At 45.5% G+C, this 13,639-nt stretch overlaps 1 pseudogene across 1 annotated transcript; it reads left to right on the forward strand.

Moving 5' to 3' along the window:
- Nucleotides 1-9,110: 9,110 nt before the first annotated feature.
- On the forward strand, nt 9,111-11,891 carry LOC310847829 (P2Y purinoceptor 1 pseudogene; annotated as a pseudogene). Its single transcript has one exon. The product of its transcript is annotated as a P2Y purinoceptor 1 pseudogene (transcript).
- Nucleotides 11,892-13,639: the final 1,748 nt, after the last annotated feature.

A 13,639-nucleotide genomic window follows, 5' to 3' on the forward strand; every position in this document is an offset into this window, starting at 1 on the left:
TTCCATACATCACTACTGGGAAAACCATAGCTTTAACTATACAGACCTTTGTTGGCAAGGTGATGTCTTTGCTTTTTAAGATGCTGTCTAGGTTTGTCATTGCTTTTCTACCAAGAAGCAGGCATCTTTTAATTGATAGCCTTACTCTTTATGAATTTGTCTAATCCTCTTTTAAAGCCATCCAAGTTTGTGGCCATCAACTGTGGGTGTGAGTTTCATAGTTTAACAGTGCGTTGCATAAATAAGTTCCTCCTTTTATTGGTTCCAGATCTTCCAACATTCAGCTTCATTGTCTTGCAGCTCACTGATGACCTAAGTCCTTTATGCTGCCTTCTTCTTCATTTCTACCTTGCTTGCCCTCTTTAGGCCTGAGTGACAGCAGTTCTATTTTGAATTTGTGCAGGGCCTGGGATCTAGGCCAGCATAATTGTGCAACAGCCTGAGGCTCCGTGAGGCTCTGCAGGAGCAGAGCGTTGTTTTTCCGACAAGCAAATACCTCTCCTTCTTCAAATGCATTGTGCTTTTCTGGCTAGATGTTGTTTTGAAGAAGCAAGAGTCACAAACAAGCACCATTAAACTCCCTAGGTACACTTCATGTTATTGATTGATTTAAAAGATTGATAAACCTCTTGATCAAACAGCTCTCCAAACAGGGTACAAATACCATTGCTAAAATCCACAAACCAATTTTTTAAAAAACAACAACACACACAAATGTGTATAAAACCATCAGCCTTAAAACACAAATAAAACCTTTAAAATATTTAAAACAGATACAGGCAACTAAACTATATGTAACTAAGTTATATATTAGGTTAGGCTTGCTGAAACAAACATGTTTTCATTAGGCATCTGAAACAATACAGTGATGGCATCTGCCTGATGTTGATATTTGTGTCACCTACCAGCAGGGATTGGTTATATTTCAGGAGTTGAGGTTGTGTAGTATCTGTCAGGCTTCAGGGAACCCGACCCCCTTCCCTTATGGCTGGCAGCCAGAAATGGGAAAACAAGAAGTTCTTACCAATGTAGTTTATTCAATACAGTGGACGCTCAGGTTGCGAATGTGATCCGTGTGGGATGCACATTCGCAACCCGCAGCATTCGCAACCCATGTCTGTGCACGCGCGGGTTGCAATTCGGCACTTCTGCACATGCGCAAAGTGTGATATAGCGCTTCTGCGCATGCACAACGCCAAAACCTGGAAGTAACCCATTCCAGTACAATACTTCCGTTTTTCGGTGGTCCGTAACCCGAAAAAACGCAACCTGAAGTGGCTGTAACCTGAGGTATGATTATATTCACAGAAAGAGAGATGCATGATGCTGCCTCTAGGATAATGACGCTGCTCTGAGTAAAGTCCCACCCCCTTCGTCTCTCCTATTATATGTCATCCCTACGGTGGCTGATCTGTGCTTTCTGCCTCTGAACTTTCTGTTCTCCTACTCTCAATGCCCACCTGGATCTGGGAGAGGGTGGGGTTCTGGCATGCTGTCCAAAGACACTGAGTCTGTCAGCTGTCTCTCCCCTGGTGCTTCTTCTTCCTCCTGTTCCTCTCCCAATATTTCCCAGCTTCTCCCCTCTGCAGCCTCTGAACTGTGGCCTTCTGCAAAGCACTGTTCTAAATCTATACTATCTCCCTCTTCTCCAGGAAGTGCAGGAGGAGGGAGGGGCAGTCTCCAACATTCTTCCTCCGATGTCCAGTCCCTGACAGTACCAAGCTTGTCACACTTAGGACCAGGAACCAAATGCTCTCCATTAGAGCACAGTTCCACCACAACAGGCTCAAACAGAGAAGCTGTAGTTGCCTAAGAAGACAAGCCTGCTGGATCAGGCCAAAGGCCTACCTACTCCAGCACGGGGTTCTCATAATGGCTAAACAGATCCCAATGGGAAGTGGAACCTAAGCACTGCAGAACTCTTTGATTCCCAGCAAAGGGTTGTTGTTGTTTAGTCGTTTAGTCATGTCCGACTCTTCGTGACCCCATGGACCAGAGCACACCAGGCACTCCTGTCTTCCACAGCCTCCCGCAGTTTTGTCAAACTCATGCTGTCAGCTTCGAGAACACTGTCCAACCATCTCATCCTCTTCTCCTTGTGCCCTCCATCTTTCCCAGCTTCAGGGTCTTTTCCAGGGAGTCTTCTCTTCTCGTGAGGTGGCCAAAGTATTAGAGTCTCAGCTTCAGGATCTGTCCTTCCAGTGAGCACTCCAGGCTGATTTCCTTCAGAATGGATAAGTTTGATCTTCTTGCAGTCCATGGGACACTCAAGAGTCTCCTCCAGCACCATAATTCAAAAGCATCAATTCTTCGACGATCAGCCTTCTTTATGGTCCAGCTCTCACTTCCACATATCGCATACACAGCAAAGGGTATCCAGAGGCATACTGCCTAAAACAGTGGAGGTGAAATATGGCTATTGTGGCTAGTAGCCATTGAGAAACTTATCTTCTTTAAAGTCAGCCAGGTTGCTGGCCATCATTGCCTCTTGTGGAGCCAATGCCATAGTTTCACATTGCTGTGTGTGAAGATGTACCGTACTTTCTTTTGTTGTAAATTTCCCAGCGTTCAGCTTCATTGAGTTCTAGTTTTGCAACAGAGGGAGAAAGCTTCATCCTGTCCACTTTCTCCAGACCATGCTTAATTTCATACACTGCTTTTCCTGCATCTTATTTAGTGATATGCCAATGGTTTGCTTTTGTTCTCTCTTCCAAACATGCTCCGCATGTGGGCTGGAGATGCAGCCAGATTCCTAGGTCCTGTTTACATGGACTTCAGAAGCATCTCCATGCCAGATGTTGAAGATTGCTGACATGCAGTCAGAAGACGGATGAGCATGGGGTGTGTGTGTGTCAGGGTGGCCAACTATTTATGGGCAACTCAAAGTTTCTGCTGCTCTTCCTTCTTATGGTTCTTTATCTTTAAACTAGACTTAAACCGGACAGCCTGTGAATTAGAAGGCTGCTAAGATAGTGTCCTAAATCTATTTTTTTTAAAAAAAATAGTAATTATTGAGTTTTCCACAATTATAACACATACCAGAACATATAACACATAAAGAAAAAAGAAAAAAGGAATAAAGAATGCATCAAAAAGAAAAACAATACAATTCACCACCATAAAAAAATAAACGAACTTGATCCTTTAAAAACCCATACTTATTTACATGTTAGTTGACTTCCTCAATTTCCTCCCTTCTGAATTTCCTTTTACCTGTATGTTACAGCTTTCCAATATCATTCTTAAACCAAAATATTTCCAGTTATTATCTAATTTATTCACTTTTCTTACTTTCTAGACCTCATTTGTTTAATAGATCCTATTTTAACCCTATGCCTATTTGATACTCTCAAGTGATTTCTAATTTTTTATATTACAGGATTTATTCAAATAGTCTTTAAATTTCTTCTAATCTTCTTGGTATTCCTCTTCTTTCTGGTCGCAGATTCTTCCAGTCAAGTCAGCTAGCTCCAAGAAATCCATCATCTTCATCTGCCAGTCTTCCACAGTTGGTAATTCTTGTATTTTCCAGTTCTTAGTTAGCAAAATTTGAGCAGCCGTCGTGGCATACAAAAAGAAATTAACATCTTTCTTAGGCAATTCCAGACCTGTTATCCCCAGAAGAAAGGCCTCTGGTTTCGATAGTGTCCTAAATCTAGGGTACCAGACAGTGTCCATTAGCGAATGGTAGAAATTAATAAACAGTCGTATTTAGACACTGAATATCCATGTTCAAACAGGCAATGGTCTCTATCCAATGCAGTGCTAAGTAAACATCCTATCAATGCAAGGATTTCTGCTTGCACAATGGGTTATCCTTGCTTGTGCTCCACATACCCTCCACAAACCTGCTCTGGAGGGTTTGGGGGGAAACCCAGAACTGATGGGGGGGGCGTTGCAGCAGAAGGGAAGAAGAGAGGGAAAGTCCCATCACACGAGTGGGGATCCTTGCGCTGGTGGGATGCTTCTTTAGAGCTGCATTGGAAGCAGGTCAACATATCTGATAACCAGATGCTGGAGTCAAAACAAAAGAAGTTGGCTTTCCCCTTAATGGCTTATTTGTCAGCTTCAATGTCATAGGCATCTGCCTGACCCCTGCTGGAGACAGAATGCCGAACTGGACGGTTCCCTGGTCCATCAACAAGCAAGGCAAACCCTATGTTCTAATATAGAATCCTTATTTGTCAGGCAACGCAGCTCCTCACTGCTGCCAAGGCAAGCATCGGTGCCAGAAAGAAGTCATGCCCGGCATTTGTTTCCCTGCTTCTGCTTTCAAAAATATCACAGGGAGAAGCTGAGGCTGACAAACACCAGGGACAATTTAGGTGGGGTTGCTGTTGTTTTTTACACAACTTAAAGGTTTTTGTTTTTTTTAAAAAAAAAATAGAATAATTGAAAAGAAAATGAGTAGAACCTGGTCTTCATTTTTTAAAAATGCTTGGTGATGAGAAGCTCTCAAGGTCATAGTGCAAAAATGAGCATCAATGTTTGGACCACTATTTGCTTGGTCACATTTACAACACAGGATTGTGTAACCTCTGTATACACAGCACTTCAGATATGTGATAGGCTGTAAACCACCATTAGGCGTTGGTGGCAAGAATCATTCAGACCTTCAGCTCTCTCTCTCTCTTTACTTTCTCCTTGGGTGCTTCTCTGGGCTTTATGTGCTACATCCGTACAGTAACAGCTAAGGCCACCTGTTCATGCTGGACCATCAGTAGAGATCTTCTAGCACTGCCAAAATAGTGTGGGCACAACCAATGTTTCTGTGTCCCCAGTCTGTCCTGCTGTAAGGAGTGCATATGTGCTGGCTTTGATTGAGATGAGACACACACACACACACATTTTTTTTTAATCCAACCTCAGACTTAGCCCAGAGAAAGAGCTTAACTAGAAGAGATATTCATTGCCAACCTATTGGTGGCAATGTGGGGAGATATTTGCATTTTTTAATGTAAATAGCAGCTTCAGGGGAGGGATCTTCCTCAGGACCATAGCGGGGAAAGAGTTGCATTCTCTTTCCATGCTTGCTGCAATCCCAACAAAGATCACATGCCTCCAGCAGATACTGTTTGCATTTTTTTATATGCGACGTTGAATGCAAAGATGCACGAGAGCAGACATCTGGCTGGGTTTCCCCAGCCACTCTGGGCGGCTCCCAACAGAACCCTAAAAACAGAATAAAACTTCAAACATTAAAAACTTCCCTAAACGGGGCTGGCTTCAGATGTCTTCTAAAAGTCAGATAGTTGTTTATTTCCTTGACATCTAATAGGAGGGCATTCCACAGGGTGGGCACCACTACCAGAGCTGTGACTGGTGCAGTCTGGTAGCAGGCGAGACCCCTGCAACAGCAAGGACCCCCTTCTGACCAAAGACCCTGGGCTGTTGAATGCTATTTTGCTTGGCCCATGCACACAAACAGGTGCACAGGTTACATGTCATCAGGCATGCACATAAGCTGCAGCCGGTTGATTTCAGACAGACAGATGTTGTGCCACCGCTGGGAGAGAGAAGGAATCTTCTTCAGTGATCACTCGTAGCTGAGTAAGATTGTCTTCCATAAACATGGTTTTAACAGTGAGTCTGTAAGTGATTGTGGAGGCCAATTCTGGATCCACATGTCCTTCCACAGTGGGGACATTGGTTTCTGGGCAGGAGATGATCATGGTGTGGATTTGCCAAGTATGCCTTCCTTTTAGCACATTTCTCCCTTTCGTCCTGAGTTTGAGTGTCTTCAAAGCCCATGACACCTTTGGTAAAGGCTGTTCTCCAACTGGAGTGTTCGCAGGCCAATGTTTCCCAGTTGTCAGTGTGTATACTACATTTTTTAAGATTTGCCTTGAGACAGTCTTCAAACCTCTTTTGTTGACCACCAGCATTACGCTTTCCATTTTTAAGTTCAGAATAGAGTAGTTGCTTTGGAAGACGATCATCAGGCATCCGCACAACATGACCAGTCCAACGAAGTTGATGTTGAAGAATCATTGCTTCAACACTGGTGATCTTTGCTTCTTCCAGTACACTAATATTAGTTTGCCTGTCTTCCCAAGTGATGTGTAAAATTTTTTGGAGACACCATTGATGGACTCTTTTGAGTAGGAGATGGCGTTTATAAGTGGTCCATGTTTCACAAGCATATAGTAATGTTGGCAGTACAATAGCTTTGTAAACAAGCATTTTGGTTTCCCTGCGAATGTCCCTGTCCTCAAACACTCTGCACTTCAATCAGGAGAAAGCCGCACTTGCAGAGCTCAGGCGATGCTGGATTTCGGCATTAGTGTTGGCCCTTGTGGAAAGATAACTGCCTAGGTAGGAGAAGTGATCAACATTTTCCAATGTTGAGCCACAGCCAAGCTGCCATAACAGCTCGGCTCTGCAAGCAGGAACTACCCCACTGCTTGCCCAGACGTCCTCAGTGTATGCAGTTTGTTTGTTTGTTTGTGTGTGTGTTTCTGCTGGGGGGGAGGGGCTAACTGCAGATCTCTTGCCCATAAACCCCAGGCAAGCCGTGGTTGTTTTGAACCAACATATTTTGCTTGGCCAGAGAGGCAGGTGGTCCAAGCATGTAACAATCCCTAAGAATAGCTAAGGCTGTCATAAATACATTCTGTCTCCTTTTGCTTGAGAAGGGCTTTGGCTCAGAGACAGAGCATTTCCTTTGCATGCAACAGGTCTTCAGTTCAGTCAGCAGCATCTTCCAGCAGGGCTGCAAACGACCCAGATCCGAAACCCTGTAGAGTTCCCGCCAGTCAGTATAGACAGACAACCCTGAGCTAGATAGACCAATGCAGGGGTCAGAAAACTTTTTAAGCAGGGGGCCGGTCCACTGTCCCTCAGACCTTGTAGGGGGCCAGACTATATTTCGGGGGGGAGGGGGGATGAATGAATTCCTATGCCCCACAAATAACCCAGAGATGCATTTTAAATAAAAAGACACATTCTACTCATGTAAAAACATGCTGATTCCCAGACTGCCCGTGGGCCAAATTTAGAAAGTGATTGGGTTGGATCCGGCTGCCGGGCCTTAGTTTGCCTACCCATGGACCAATGGATGATTCAGTGCAAGGCAGCCTCCCACATTCCTAGATGGATAATGCTTGGGAATCAGAACTGGACAAGTGAGGCTTTCTACAAATGGCCAGTACTATTTTGCTACAGTTCCCAGGAGTCTCTGGGGGAGGGTTTCCCAAACTTGGGTCTCCAGCTGTTTGGACTACAACTCCCATCAACCCTAGCTAGCAGGATTAGTGGTCAGGGATGTTGGGAATTGTAGTCCAGAAAAACAGCTGGAGACCCAAGTTTGGGAAACCTTGCTCCGGGAAAAGCTATGTGCTGACTTTTTTGTGTGTGTATGCAGCCACTGTATGCTCACTGGAAGTACAGATCCTGAAGCTTGGGCTCCAACACTTTGGCCACATCATGAGAAGAGAAGACTCCCTGGAAAAGACCCTGATGTTGGGAAAGATGGAGGGCACAAGGAGAAGGGGACGACAGAGGAGGAGATGGTTGGACAGTGTTCTCGAAGCTACCAGCATGAGTTTGACCAAACTGCGGGAGGCAGTGGAAGACAGGAGGGCCTGGCGTGCTCTGGTCCATGGGGTCATGAAGAGTCAGACATGACTAAACAACTAAACAACAACAAATGCAGCCACTGTGTGCTGCACTCCTTCCCTGCCATCACTGTTCAGCAGAGATTCCTCTCCCCTTCACTTGGCTTGGCAAGTATCACTGTGTTTAGCTAACATCAAGTGTAGACTCAGGAAAGGTGCCTTAGCCCGTTTCCTCATTCTGACATTTTAGTTAGTAAACTTCAATCTTTGTCTCTCCCTTTTGAGATATGTTGGGTATCTTTAACCCAGAGAAGAGAAGACTGAGAGGTGATATGATAGCCATCTTCAAATACCTGAGGGGTATAGCGTATCGTTCAGCTATGGAACTCACTCACTCAGTGATGGCCAGGGATCCATTAGCTGTGATTCCTGCATCACAGCGGGTTGGACTTAATGATGCTTGAGGATCCCTTCCAACTCTACCACTGTTTTATTCTAATTCATGTGACCTACCTGGCGAGGCAATTGTTTGTAAAGTAGGATAAAACATACAAAGAAAGAAAGAAAGAAAGAAAGAAAGAAAGAAAGAAAGAAAGAAAGTGCTTTTTTTCTGGGGGGGATGCAGGGGTAGGCATACCCCTAAACATTTTGTGAATCTTTGTACTTCTGTCCATTTACTGTATTTATTTTTCCTGGTTTGAACTATAAAATGGCGATTTTCTTGAGTCAAAATGAGAGTACCCCTAAACATTTTTTTTTTAGAAAAAAAGCAATGGAAACAGTTAAGTGGGAATATTTATTATGATTATTTTATTTATTAAATTTATATACCGCTCCTTCATAAAAAGATCTCAGGGCAGTTCACAGAATAAAATACAAGATAAAACACAAGTAATCAATTAAACCGAAGCAACAAAACGATATAATTTTTGTCCCATGTGTATACATCATCATGTCCAATGACGTTATGCGCATGTAAGCTGTATTCAAGAATATTGCGAAGGCAGTCCCCAGCTTCTTAAGATTTGTATGTGTAGCAGACTACACATGTAGGACAACCAGGAGTTAAATGCGACTTTTATTTGCATTTATTCATCACTTACACACCATAAAATACCTTAAAGTGGCTTACAATCGCTACTCACAGGTAATAAAGTGGTAAGATGGGGAAGTCGTGGCAAGTTATGGCTACAGCCATCATCCATGAAGCCCAAGCCCTTCACCTATTTGGATCCTGCACAACCGTTTCCCTGGATGGATTTGGAGAACCTGCGCGAATGCAGGAGAAATAAAAGCTGGTGAGGACCAGCAGCAAAGCCAATGACATCTAGGTGCAAAGGCGAGGTTCAAACCGAGGGCACGGGAAGGGTGGCCGTCCCACGCCCCCTGATTCCCCTCCCCCGAGGCGCCCCCCTCCCCGCCCGCCTTCCTCTCTCCCAAACAACCCCAGCTTGGACTTTCACTTTCGGGCTCCTCCCGGATCCCTCCTGCATCTCCGCCCCCTGCTCTCCTCGCGTCGCGTCCCGTCCCGTCTCACCTCCCTTCTGCTCTGCAGACTCCGCCGGGCTCCGGGAGCAGCGCGCATCCGACAGGCTCCCCTTGCGACGGTGCGGACGCGGCCCCGCCGACGCCTCAACCGCGAGCAGCACGTCGGAAGGCGACGGCTTTCCATCGCGACCCGGGGCCACGAGTCGAATCTGGAGTCGGAGAGGGCGGAGATCGGACGCAACGCGAAGCAAACCAGCGGCAAAGTGAGACCTGTCCTCCTGCGCCCTTTCCCCTTCCTCCAAAACCGCCCCGTCGAGGCGAAAAACCCTGCACCTTTTCTTCCTCTGCAGCGCCGACCATTCCGCTTCCCTCCCTCGAGTTTCCACATCCTCATCACCCTGTCCTGGGACACCTTCTGCTTCCTCCTCCCGTTCTTAGCTCCCTTCTGTGTCCATTGCCCACAACTGCTCTTGGTTCACAGACCTCCCTTCTGAGCCAAGGCTGCAAAGCTCTCCTGGTGCCTCTGCCGTACACCAATGCTGCCTCCTTTCCTAAGCCTTCCCTTGGGAACTCATAGATCCCTCCTGCATAGACATCTCCCCTGCTCCTTTCCCTGATTTAGTCCTGGCAGGATCCCCTTCTGTAGTTCCTCTCCCTGGTTCCTCCTCCTCTACCCCAGCTGCAGCTTTGTCATGGACCTCATGGAAGGAGAAATAGACAGCCTGGCCAACACCACAGCTGGCACCACCCCACTCAACATTGAACTCCTGTGCCCCGTGAACACGGATTTCACCCAGTGGTTCCTGCCGACAATTTACCTGGTGGTCTCTCTGCTAGGGGTTGTGGGCAACGGGCTGGGCTTGTGGAACCTGTGCGTCAGCTCTCGGAAGGGCAGCTGGAGTGCCCTCAGCGTCCTGGTGTGCAACTTAGGGGTGGCGGACTTGCTGTACGTGGTCACACTCCCGTTTCTGGTCTCCTACTACCTCCTGGGTCGCGTGTGGCTCTTTGGCCAAGGCTGGTGCCGGGTGACGCGTCTGCTGTTCCACCTGAACCTTTATGCCAGCATCGGCTTCCTGACCTGCATCAGTGTGCATCGCTACCTGGGCATCGTGTACCCTCTGAGGATGCTGGGCAGGTGCCAGACCCTTGGGCCTACCGTCTCGCTCAGCGTCGTGGTCTGGGCCTGGGTCCTCATTCAGCTCTCTCCTGACTTCATCTTCAGCAAGACGGACCGTGTGGGCGTCAAGTGCCATGACACGACGGAGCACGAGAACCTGGGGACCTACCTGCCGTACATCCTGACCATCACGGTGACTGGCTTCGTCATCCCTTTCCTCATCATCACGGGATGCTACTGCCACGTGGTCCTGGTCCTGCAGAGGAACCGGAATGTGGACCCCATCCTCAAGCGCAGGAGCATCAAACTGGTGGTGCTGGTGACGGTACTCTTCTCCGTCTGCTTCCTGCCCTACCACATCTTCAGGAACCTCAACTTGCTGTCGCGGAGGTGGCAGCTCCAGGGGTCCTGCACTCAGACCTTGAGGAACATCTACATCGCATATCAAGTGACACGAGGCTTGGCCAGCCTCAACAGTGCTGTGAATCCTCTCTTGTACCTGATGGCTAGCGAGGACCTGGTGACCCGGTCAAGGGCTTTTGGCCGAAGGATGAGAAAGGCACTGGGGTATCTTTGGCAAAGTCAAAACCAGCAGCACTTGGACCAAAATAAGCAAAGCATTATGCTCAATGAAGAATGTGAGGAGGTGTCTAATTATCTCTGAACTGACTTTAGAAGAAGAAAAGCATACCCTAAATGCTTATGTGGGCTTCTTTGCAATATCCATTTCTCTCTAGGCAGAGACTAGTTTTTAAAAGAACTGAACGTGATATGTCACGGAAGCACCATTGCATGTGATTTAAGCACATATTTCTTTTATGCCCTTGTTTTCTCTAGTGAAACAGATCTAGAAAACCTTGCAAGTGCTTCTTGGAAAGGCTATGTTCAGAGGCAATAGTAGGGTGAATGTGGTGTTTGTCCTTTACTGGAAAGGAAGGGTTTATCAGAAACTGTCCGATGCACAGCCAAGATTTATAGCACTGCACCTTGAGCATTCTGCACCTGTACAGTTATTCATTTACTCACTTTGATAGTCTTGCACCTGTTTACTCAGTATATGTCTAATTGCCACAACTGAAGGCCTGTGCATTTGAAGACAATAGGATTTAAGCAACCTGACTTAACACGAAGGATTGCAAGCCTTATGTATATCCATATGTGTGGTACCATTTGGTGGGGAGCATAAGCAGGAAATTTATCCAGATGCCTGTATTAGATGCACTTTTCAATATCCGTGAAAATTTCCATTTCTCTTTACTGGAGAAAGCATGTCAATGCTATTGCTGTCACTGTAGATCCAGGATTTTCAACAATTCATTGACACTTTCCCCCTCCCATTTTTGACCACAAATGATTAATACAAACATTTGGGAAGAAATGGGCTATGCAGAATGTTTGAGGGCTAGAAACTTGTTTCTGGAGGGGCTGTGTTACAGTGTTTACATTGAACCAGACAACATTCTCTAAAGTATATCCTGAAGTGACTACACCAGTTAGTCTGCAACCTTATGCACACTTACCTAGGAAGTTATTCTGAGCTCAGTAAGAGACGTACGGCTTACAATATCACTCCTTAATGCGTGCAAATAACCTTACGGCACATTATGATGATTACAAATATAGCTGTACTGGAGTTATTTACTCATTTGTACCAATTCCTTTGGTGTCTATTCCAAGATTTTGAAATGAGGAATTAAATAATTTTTTGAAATGGTTCTGAGCACATTGAAGAGGTTGCATTTGCTTGATTTTAAGGTAGCTTGTGGTTGTTTGAAAGATTGGCTGTCAGTCCATGTAGAAAGAATTGAACCAGGAGCCTCTCCAACAAAAGTCAATGAGCTCTTGAGCTAAGTCACCGCATCTAATGTGACATTACTCTCTGTTGCACCAAGCAAACCTCTCATTATCCAAACACAGAGATGGGGAATCTGTGATCCTACAAAAGTTGTTGGACTCCAGGACCCATCAGCCTCAGCCAGCATGCCCAGTGGTCAGGGATGATGGAAGTTGTATTTCAACAACATCTGTACTTCCCCACCCCCTGATCCTCAACAAACCACCCCTCATCAGAACATCATATGCTGTATTTGCCAATTAGATAAAGGGTGTAAAACAATGTGTGCATTTTGCAGTGAAGTTAACAGTTGAATTCAAGGGTCTGGTGGATTTTGCTTTATCACAAATATTTATCTCTTAGAAAATGCCCACATGTCTTGTATCTTCCAGAATCAGTTTTAAAAAAACCACACAACTTCATCCATGTTTGTTGGACTCCCACATTTGTGTCCTATCTTCTGAGGAGTGCGCATGGTGGTGAGCATAGAGGCAAAGGATGTTGTCTTATACTGAATCAGACCATGGGTTTATCTAGTTCAGTACAGTGGTACCTCGGGTTACATACGCTTCAGGTTACATACGCTTCAGGTTACAGACTCCGCTAACCCAGAAATAGTACCTCGGGTTAAGAACTTTGCTTCAGGATGAGAACAGAAATCATGTTCCGGCGGCGCAGCAGCAACAGGAGGCCCCATTAGCTAAAGTGGTGTTTCGGGTTAAGAACAGTTTCAGGTTAGGAATGGACCTCCAGAACAAATTAAGTACTTAACCTGAGGTACCACTGTAATGGCTACATTGACTGGCAGCAGCTCCCTGGGATTTCGCATAGGGTCTCTCGCAGTCCTGCCTGGAGATGCCAGGGATTGTATCTGAGCTATGGTCTACAGAGACACAGGCCTTCACTCAACTATGGTTTACCACAGAGCTACAGCATCCTTGGAGCTATCCTGTGAGGAAGGTTGTAGGAGGGAGGGATGGAAAGAGAGAAAAAGGCCCAAGGTCAATCAGTGAGTGCAATCTTCCTGCGAGCAATAATTTCAAAATGGATAAAGTAATAATTTGTGTTGATGCTGCTAGAAGAAGGTATAAGTCATTGAACTGCATCCAAATCTTCACTGGGCAGAATGGAAAGGTCACCTTGTTTCTCAGCTATTTTGGGAGAGCAAGATAGTAGAATAATGCAGATGTGTGTAGTCACTTTAGGCAGCCAGGGCTCTAATCACAAAACAGTTAGCAGTTCATACACGCTAATCTGCAGGAGATCACACATTGGTGTACTTAATATTTTTATCCAACCCGTTTTATTTGGTATGCAACAAATTTAAGCATTTTGTTTCTGGATATGAAATCTGAAAGCATTGTACAGGTTTCTGGCTTACAACAGCCAAGCATCAGATCAGAATGGTTATCTTGGGAGGAGTACCTTGCAATCATATTGTTTATCTATACAATTCCATATGACATTTTGGGGGCTTCTTGGTTTCATGAAAATAAACATTATCTGAGCAAAATACATATGATATTGCCTGTCCAATCCATGATAATCTTTGTACATCTCCTTGTTGGTTTGTAAAAATGGAATAAGGAAGTTATTATTGTCTTAGGAGGACTCTAATAGCTCAGTCGGTATTGTATGACCCTC

This window comes from Podarcis gaigeae (assembly GCF_964106915.1).
Source record: "Podarcis gaigeae genome assembly, chromosome: 6".
NCBI lineage: Eukaryota > Metazoa > Chordata > Lepidosauria > Squamata > Lacertidae > Podarcis > Podarcis gaigeae.